This window comes from Rhamphochromis sp. 'chilingali' (genome assembly GCF_963969265.1).
Source record: "Rhamphochromis sp. 'chilingali' genome assembly, chromosome: 19".
NCBI lineage: Eukaryota > Metazoa > Chordata > Actinopteri > Cichliformes > Cichlidae > Rhamphochromis > Rhamphochromis sp. 'chilingali'.
Genome location: NC_137946.1, coordinates 24570850 through 24581007, shown reverse-complemented (window position 1 = coordinate 24581007; position 10158 = coordinate 24570850).

The following is a 10158-nucleotide window of genomic DNA, read 5'->3' as shown; positions in this document are numbered from 1 at the left end:
GTGTGAATCTGAGCAGAAAGTATAGACCTCTACACTTTACAATTCATCCTGCTACTTCTATCAACAAACACTAGTGACTAAATTCCACTGGAACCATAAATACCAGTACCATAACATTGCATTCAGTATGTCCGACAAATGATGTGGTATGCATCTTCCCACCATTTTGGTACAAGATTACATGGGTTTCACCCAGCCAAAGAATTTTCCAAAATTTTCCAACTATTTAGGCTTGTTAAGATATTGTCTGGTAAAGTCTAATTTTCCCTTCCTGCTTTTTAATGTAACCAGTGGTTTGCAGCTTGTTATAAATACAAGTATCTCCCGATTGTCTTGACAATAACATGCCTACCTCATCAAGCTTGTTCATGACTAGATGCTGTCAAGGGTCTATTTTAACTTAGGAAATAATTGCGATCATCCACTAGTTGTCTCCCGTGTCCTTCCTGTGGGTGTTGCTGATCAGTGCATTTCTTCTTTTTGAAAATCTAGGACTGTGTATTAAAATGGCTACAGTTAATGCAATACTTTTATTAAATCCCTTGAATTATAGCTGAAGCCTGCACTTCAATGACATGTGGACTGTTTGATTTACAATCCCCTGTGGTGGTGTACAGGGGCAAAATTACAAAAATATGATTCATTATTCAAGTACGTATGGTCCTAACACTGCTTCTGATTCTTTTTTCCATAAAAGGAACCTTTCATGTGTAGAAGGGATTCTAATATGTAGAGCCAGCTGTAGCCATTTAGTTGCTCTTTGTGCAATTAGGATTTGATGCCTTTGACCCTCACGTCTTAGATGTTAAAAAGAACAAACTGTGATTTGCTGTTAGATTCTGATTGACGCCCATCTCTGTGTCTGGAATAATTAATAGCTCATTTTTACCGTGACTGTTGTGGGCTGTGTGAGTAAATCCACACAAGTCCACCCTGCAGCAGGATGCTCATGTCATATCAGAAGGTTTGCAGGGAAGGTCAGTAACATTGTTAAGCAGTGTGAAGTTGGAAAAGCTAAAACAAAGACCGTTAGGTTCCTCCTCCCCTTCCTACAGTCTGTCTGTAATTCTCAGTATTAGGTGTTTAGTAAAAAAATGTTTTCAGCAATATATAAGGCATACTGCATATCAGTGCCAGACTTTTAAGAGTGTGCCTGTCCAGCTGGCAATGCTCTAGGTGGCCACCTCCATGGTCTATGCCCTGCTTTTTAAAAAACACATTTAAAAAAAATGTTATTGCTGTTATAAAAGTCTATAATTATCTTTACAATTAGGCCACATGTGCTAGGTGTACACAATCAAATTCAAGTCTAAAGCTGTGGGTAACTAAGCTGCAACTCATAATTCAATGCTGATGCAACAACAGGGCTTTTGAGGCAATACCTTTGCACAGTGTGGTGTGAGGCATGGAAAACAATAGCGCTGTACCCAGCCAGTCTGGGTACCTGACCACGAATATAAACTGTGTGGGCTGCACCTTTCTGGCCTTTTGTCAGTCTCCTTCCTTTTAAAGCAAGTCTCAAGGGAGGCTGTGGGATCTTTGCATGTACCAAGACCCGGATCATTTTGTTCCCTTGGAGAAAGGGCTGCTTTGTTTTTCTGACTCACAATGTTATGTGGTGGTGGAATTTTTGAAAAAGCAACCGTAAGAGGCACCCATCATTGTGGCATTTGAAATGCAGTTTGAGATCAGTGGTCTTTCTTAAGTAGACATTCAGAGATCATTTTATCAGTTTAGTGTATTTACAGTTTCAGAAATGTTTGGTGACTAACGATTGACCAAAAATAGGTGTCTTCTGGGCATGAAAGTTCATTCATAAAGGCAACATTACACTTAACAGTTTCTTACATATATATTCAATAGAATTATCCCCCTCGCCTCCTCCACAATCCTTTCTTAAAAGTGAGATGTGAAAGAGGGATACACAGCCTGTATTTCCTCTTTAGCAACAGCAGATGGAGCTCCAGATCTCAGATGGGAACAGTAGCCTGTTGTTGTCATGGTTTCAGGTATCCTGGAGGCACAGTGCTGGATGCTAATTGGTAGAAGAATGAGAGAGAGGTGGAGGTAGTGTTGCTGCCTCATTCTTTTCTTCTTCCTCTTTTTTTCTAAATCACTGCATCTCTATATTTAGCCTGTCACATGAAACAATCAATAAAATCAGGGAATGAGTGAAAAAAGTTGTTAAAATAATGCATTATTAGAACAATATTTCATACAGGTGCCCTAAAGTGTAGTTTTATATTATATATTTATGACACATTGCATTTTAACATGTTGCATTTGGTGCCTTTTTCTTATTACTTTCTGTTCTCATGTGATTGACACCATAATTTGATTGAAGTGATCGTCTGCTGTAACTTTCTGCATTAAAAAGCTACTGTCTTGAGTGTTTATTTTGCATGTATCCAAACCCGGTATTGAATAATCTGTCAGCTTCTTCTATTTCCGTATGTGTCCGTCTCCTGCAGACAGCCAGTCTGTGCTTCTCTCTCTGTTTGGAGTTTTTCATGCAGAGGGAAATCATCACATGACTTCACAATGCACCACTGATGTAATGCTATGTATGCCTGATAAGCTATCGTTATACAACCGGTGGCTGTATTTTTGTGAGCATGATGTCTGACTGTCCCCCGGGGTTTTGATTGTTTCTATCATCTTCTCCTCCTCCACAGTATCATTGCCCAACTTTCCAAAACAACCCATTTAACACCATCCTGTCTTCTGCCACACCGCACATACCTCGGATACTGTTGTTTACAAGGGGGTTCAGCCATTTTCTCCCGATTGCCTGGCAAGGACATCAAACATAGTCTGCATCTGCTCGCCTGGAATTAAGAGAGCTTTTCTCCAAACCTCCTTGGCACACACAGTGAATATAAATTTAGACATTCAATAACAACAACAGTGGCAGCAGCAGGTACCTAACTAGCTTTTGTATCCAAATAGGAACTATACCAGACACTAATGCTTAATGGTAAGTTGCAGCTGACTGCTGGTAGTAAAAGATGGTACATTAGAGCTCACATTGGCTCCATACTGCTACAGCACACTGTGCAACTTTGGATTAACCTCTTGTATTATGTTACCTGCCATTGCTGCTCCCCTCTTTGTGTAATAATGTCATCACTTCTATATGTAGAAGCAAACTTTCAGGACACTCTGTCATCACTGTAGTTATGCAACACTTAGCAATGAAGGCTAACTAATTCACCTGTCAAAAAGGCAGCTCCCTTGTGAATTAGCTTTTACATAGGGATTGTTGGTCGTCATCAATTGGAGCGTAGAGGTGTTGGACAGGATGCAGGAAACTAATGCACCTAAAGTCCCAAAACAACACAAAATCCACAAAACAGGAGCCCAAATACACAGAGCTTTATGGACAACACAGAACAGTGTCTGTGTTTCAAACTAACAAGAAACAGGAGTGCCGAAAACAGGTGAAAACAATCAGAATGATCACAAAGCAGCAAGTAAAATGAAACGAAAACAACTTTGCTAACAGACATGAACACAAACTAGAATTCAAATTGGGGCATTGATGTGTCTAGAAGGGAGGTGTGGCACTAGCCCACTTTAAATATGATTGGTCCCCACTAGTGCCACCCCAACACAGCCAAGTTAAAACCGACAATCCCCAACATCACTGGATGAGATCATGGATAGGACCAGTAGGAATATAATTTATATAATAGATTATAGTTTTCATTTTACTCCAGTATATTCTGAATACTGAATTACTGCACTTCATAATCCATACTATTTATTTTTAAAGCTTTATTATTTTAATAATAACATTATTATCATGTCAAGCTACTGAGCAACATATAAGTAATTAAAACCATCAACAGTTGTAAGATTAAAGAGATATACATATCAATGATTCATTGATTATGTTCCAATAATCTCCAAGTGCCATTACACATGAATGCTTTTACTTTAGGTACTTTGAATACATTTGAATATACAACCTGTGGCATGGTAAGCTACTTAAGTAGGATTATAACTTGTACTCAAGTAAAATGTCTAAATACTTTTTTCCTACTTTGCAACACTTTACAACTCTCCATCATAAGATTGTTTAAATTCTTATGCACCTCAACATTTCACACTATAAATCTGTGGAAGAACACAGCGCTGCATATGAGCTTGAAAATATGGTTTATCACCACTTATCTACACGTATTAAATAGTTCTGAGTGAACATTCGGATTTCCTGTGGCCCCACTTGATGCGTTCTTGGTCCCTTCTTTTCCGCCTCTTCAAAATAATGTTGTCTTGCTTCTGCTGACTTTCAATCTATTTTATCCACCACATACCCCCTCCTGCTACCTACTCTCACTACAGATCACAAAGTAATCTGGAAACATAAAGTTCAATGGAGGCATACGTGCAGTAGATCTGGATAGGGTAGTGCCCTCTTTTCAAAGGGACACTGAAGAATCTTCATCTTTCGTATTTGGGACAGGATTTTAACCGAAAACCAACTAAGGAGATCAGCTAAATGCAGGCAGAGTGTTTACGGTAGACGGGAAAATCATCACGGTGTGCCTGCTTGGATGGCTGCCCACTCCACTGGCTGGGAAAGCCAGGGCCACAACAATCAGGCAGCCTGGATGAGCTTTTCACAAAGTGATCAATGAAATGTTAATGTGGAAAACAACGATCCAGAGAATGCTTATCGTGATCTAAAATAGACTACAGGGTCACCGTTTAAGAGACTTGAAACTTGATGAACTGTAAGCTTATCATGAGTCAAGTGGAAAATAATGTGGAAAACTGTATCATGATCCACTATGTTTACGCAAACATGAGAAGAGGAGCGGCTCATCAAAGGAGGGATCTGAAATTCAATCCCCTCGTTGATTAGCGTGATCCAGAGGGAGATACTGGTTAGATTTTACTTTAAGGATGCAGCCGATGCTCTTGTGTCCTTTCTGAGCAAAGCAGAAGATGACTGCTTGTTTCCATTGTGACCTTGCAAACAGAAATTTCTAATTATGAGGAGTGCGCTCTTGAAAATTTGCTTGATTACATGAATTGCTGTTGCAGGAGAGGCTCAAATGGGAAAAACAGAGAGGGGGGAAAAACTGCCAGGGACATTTTAATCTGCTTTTTATTAAAAACAAACAAACAAAAAAACCCAAAAACCCAGTGGGACAGATGCGTCATTGCAGCACAGATACATCCTCTGTAGGACTGTGTGATTGTTGTATGAGGAAAATAGATGTATTGGTGCATTTCTTTCTCTCAAATAGAGCTTAACAATAATAGATGGTCAATTTCAGGGAGATAACATTCCCCTCACTGATGCTGAACATTAAGAATTAAGATCATTGCTGGAATCGCTGGAATGCCCATGATTAATATACACTGTCTGAAGATATTTAGTTTCTTGATGTCATGTCTGATTGTTATAAGAGCACTCAGAAAATTGAGAAGCAGTTTTTCCTTCAAAACGTAATTGATGGTTGTGAAGCAGCAAAGCTTCCCGATTTAAGATATGATAATTATTAATTGCCGTGACAAACTTGAACATGTGCCAGTGTGTTGGAAGAGCAGATATAGCCTTTGATCTCTGTTATTGTTTCATGTGTGGTCTCTGTTTGTGGTAAAGGCTGCATTTGCCTTTGAATGGACCTGGATATGCTTGTGTCAAGCTTTCATAAGTCTGCTGAAAATCTAGAGCTACATCAAGACTGACATGTACTGGCTTTCCTGGATGGTATATGGTTATTCTTTTAGACGTAACCCCTATGACCTCTGTCAGCCTCTGCTCACAACAGTCTTGACAAGTCTCTGGCACAAGTCTCATGCCTCTGTTTGAGTATTGAATAGAATAGAATAGAGCTGAATAGAATAGAATAGAATAATCCTTTAATTGTCCCACAAAGGGAAATTTGGTTGTAACAGCAGCCAGAAAGACACATATACAACAAACAGGACACAGAACAGAAACATACACAATTTTTCTTACGTATTTACATTAAGGACAATGGTTACTATAAACCAGTAATTTGATACTGTACAGTTATCAAATTAAAAAAAAACTACAGATAAGAGGCAAACCAGGTTATAGTGCGAATCGGTTGATTAAATTGTTGCAGTTACAGCTCAGATGTAAACATCTGTGTTTGTTGGGGGCAGTTCTGATTGTACAGTCTGACAGCTGCAGGGAGGAAGGACCTGCGGAAACGCTCCTTCATGCATCGAGGATGCAGCAGTCTGTCACTGAAGGAGCTCTGCAGTTCAGCAACATTTACATGCATGGGGTGGGAGACTCTGTCCATCAGAGATGTTATTTTGGCCAGAGTCCTTCTGTCTCCCACCACCTGCACTGGGTCCAGGGTGCATCCCAGAACAGAGCTGGCCTTCCTGATGAGTTTATCCAACCTCTTCCTCTCAGCTGCCGATAAACTGCTGCTCCAACATACCACACTGTGAAAAATGACAGATGCCACCACAGAGTCATAGAAGGTCTTTAAAAGGGCTCCCTGTACTCCAAATGACCTCAGCCGCCTCAGCAGGTAGAGTCTGCTCTGACCCTTCCTGTAGAGAGCATCAGTGTTGTGGCTCCAGTCCAGTTTATTATTCAGGTGAACACCCAGGTACCTATAAGAGTCCACTATCTCAATGTTCACTGGTGTCAGTGTGGTGTGTCTGCGTCTCCGGAAGTCCACCACCAACTCCTTGGTTTTCCCGGCGTTGATCAGCAGGTGGTTCTGCTGACACCAGTCTACACCAGCGGTGACCTCCTGCTGACACAAACAATTAGACTATACAGTTAAGTCATGACAGAGAAGCTACAGTCAGAGCAGCAAAACAACAGATGTAATAAATAATGGAATAGCAATAAAACTGCACTTGCTTGCCTTGAGCTTGTGGTAATTTGAAGGCAGAATTGTAAATGACCTGAAAATCCTTTAAGGCAACAGTTTTAGTATCAAAACAGACAGCTACTGTAGGTCAAAAATGGAAAGGGATCATTTTGATGGTTAGCACAAGACACCTGGATTTGTATCCACTGGCCAGCTGAGCTGCCCCCCACAGTCCAAAGACATGCTTCCAGGGTCAGTTGGTGATTGTAAATTGGCCACAGATGTGATTATAGGGGTTCTCTGTGGCAGCCCCTCCAGGGTGTACCCTGGTGTTTGGAAAGGTTCTGGTACACGTGACCCATAGATAAGCAGAAGAAAAAGCATTTGTTTGTATTTGTGTTTTTTTTTTGCTTTTTTACATATTTGTCAAACATTTATTTTTTTTTTTTCAGATCATCAAGCAAATTTTAATCTTAGAGAAAGAAAACAACATTCAGCATTTAAGTGATGATTACATTTATTATGGAGAAAAGCTATCCATTGTTAAATGAATTAGTTGTGATTAACCACATTTTTTTGGAAAGCTGATGTCAATTTCATTAGTGATACGTAAGCCTGGTTGCTGCCAGACATGTTGACTCAAGAATCACTTAAATAGAACCTGTCTGACAAAATGAAATAGGCTAAAAGATCTCAAAAAGCAACACATCATATCACAATCTCAAGAAACAACTTAGAAACAAAGTCATTGACATTTATCAGTCTGAAAGGGGTTACAAAACCAATGGAGAAAACCTGGAACAGTGATGAACCATCACAAAGGCTCATCTTACATTTGCCAAAAAAATAACAAATCTTAATGATCCCCAAGACTATTGGGAAAATGTCTTGTTGACTGATGATGAAAAGTTGAACTTTGTGGAAGGTTTGAATCCTGTTGAATCCTGTGTAAAACTAACACAACATTTCATAGAAAGATCATACCAACAGTCAAACATGGTGGTGGTAGTGTGATGGTCTTGGGCTGTTTTGCTGATTTGGGACCAGAACAACTTGCTGTAAATGATTGAACCATGAATTCTGCTGTCTGACAGAAAATCCTGGTGGAAAATATCTGTCCATCAGTTCCTGTTCTGAAGCTCAAGAACACTTGGGTTTTGTAGCGGAACAATAATCCAAAACACACCACCGAAGTCCAACTGTGGAAAAACAAACAAACAAACAAACAAAAAACAAAACAAATCGAGGGTTTGGCCCATTCAAAGCCCCAAATTTAATCCAACTGAGATACTTTGATACTTTCTTAAACAGATCATTCATGCTGGGAAAATCTCCAATGTGACTGAATTAAAATAATTTCACAAAGAAGAGAGGGTTAAAGTCCTTCCACCACAAAGTAAAAGAGCAAAGAGACAAAGTGAAAGAGTGAAAAGACAAACTGAAAGTATCAATTATCGAAAACACTTGTTTGGAGTTCTTACTGCCAAGGGTGGCACAACCAGTTATTAGATTTAGGGGGCAATTACTTTTTTACATAGTGCCAGTTTTTGGATAGCTTTTTTTCTTTAATAAATGAAATCATCAAATTCCAGTATAAACTATATATATATATATATATATATATATATATATATATATATATATATATATATATATATATATATATATATATATATATATATATATATATATATATATATATATATATATATAAAAGACAAAATAAACTAAAGACAAACTGACAAATGTTGTTCTGGCTGATTAGAAAAGATGTGGGATCCCTGCTCCACACAGAGCCCCCAGCTAAAATAAATATGATTTATTATGTTACCAGTTTAATTGAGTCTGGGATTAACTGGGACCAGGCTTAGTAAAGTCTCCATTCTTTTATGTTTTTGCACAATACAAGAGAAGACCTGCTTTGGACTTCACATAACAGTATGATATAATAGGTCTATATTTAGAGTTAAAGAAGAACAACAGGTCGTATGCTGAATTGAAACTGTTAAAGCCGCAGTCAGAAACTTTCAGTTTGTCATACATATAAAGAAGGTTCTTGTGAATCGACTGCAGGGTCATTGCTGAAAGTGTCAGCAAATTCATCCCAAAAAGGTTGTTGCCACATTCTAACAAACTGCTTGGTATGGGATGAACAATGTTCACAATTAAAGCTTATCCCCCCCCCCCCCATTTTTCTAGTTCGAAATATTTCCTGAATTGTTGCTCTCACCCTCAGTCACTGAGTCCTTTTGCATAATTTCAAAGAACAGAAGGGGCTTGACCATGCTGATTAATTCACATATAGTAAATGGTAAATGGACTGATTCTTATTTAGTGTTTTTCTACTATCCCGGAGTACTCAAAGCACCCAAAAAGCTCCTTCGAGCCGGAGTTGAACCAGCGACCTAAGGATTCCTGCTATCATATACCTACAGTCCTCCGCTCTACCAACTGAGCTATCGAAGGGACATGCCTAAATACAGGCAATTAAATAAATTGACCTGGGAACTGTAGTTTTTATAAAGTGCCTCATAAACGATTCAATATAGGTAAATATGGTTTGGAAATATAGTGTTATTTAAAGGTGAACTTGGTGTTTCTGTGAAGAGAGAACTTTTTGTGAAAGATTAACTCTGATTATGTTTATTACAGTGATGAATCATGAGTGCACATTGTGACGCACAGCTGTATTATATTATCAACGAATCTTTAATCGTTGTTTTTGTTAGAAAGTCACTGGCTTTAGGACTGAGTCTGAGTGAGATCACTTGGCAGTTTTGCTGATACCGTACACAAACAATAAACTCCTTTAAATGGGCCTAGCGACCTTTATTTATGACCGAAAACTGAGAGGAATGAATACAATGCGGAAGGTAAGCCTGTTAAAGAAAGCGTGGTTAAAAGACAACGCTGTCTTTTGTTTTATTTACATTTTTTGGCCTTGACAACAAGGAGGTAAAACAGTGACATCATGGCCACAACGTGAAATGCACGGCATGCTTTCACAGAGCCATGACGTATTCTCTTTGGTTTGTGTTAGTAACTTCCCCAATAAACAGCGAGCCAATGAAACTGCACAGGAAGCAGCTCAGCGAACCAATCAGTGAGTAGCCTTCATAGGTCTCTGGTTGCTTCGGGCGGCGCTCTGTTTTTAGTAAAGGTAGACCATACAGCGTTAGACCGGAAATTATTAGATTTTTCAACAATACCCTAGTCTGACGCAATCTTCACATAATAATAACAATCATCATAAAAATAATATATCCTCAAACATCTACCATAATAGACGACATTCTGGGATATATGTTATGTATATTTACCAACCTTTGTCACTGTGTAA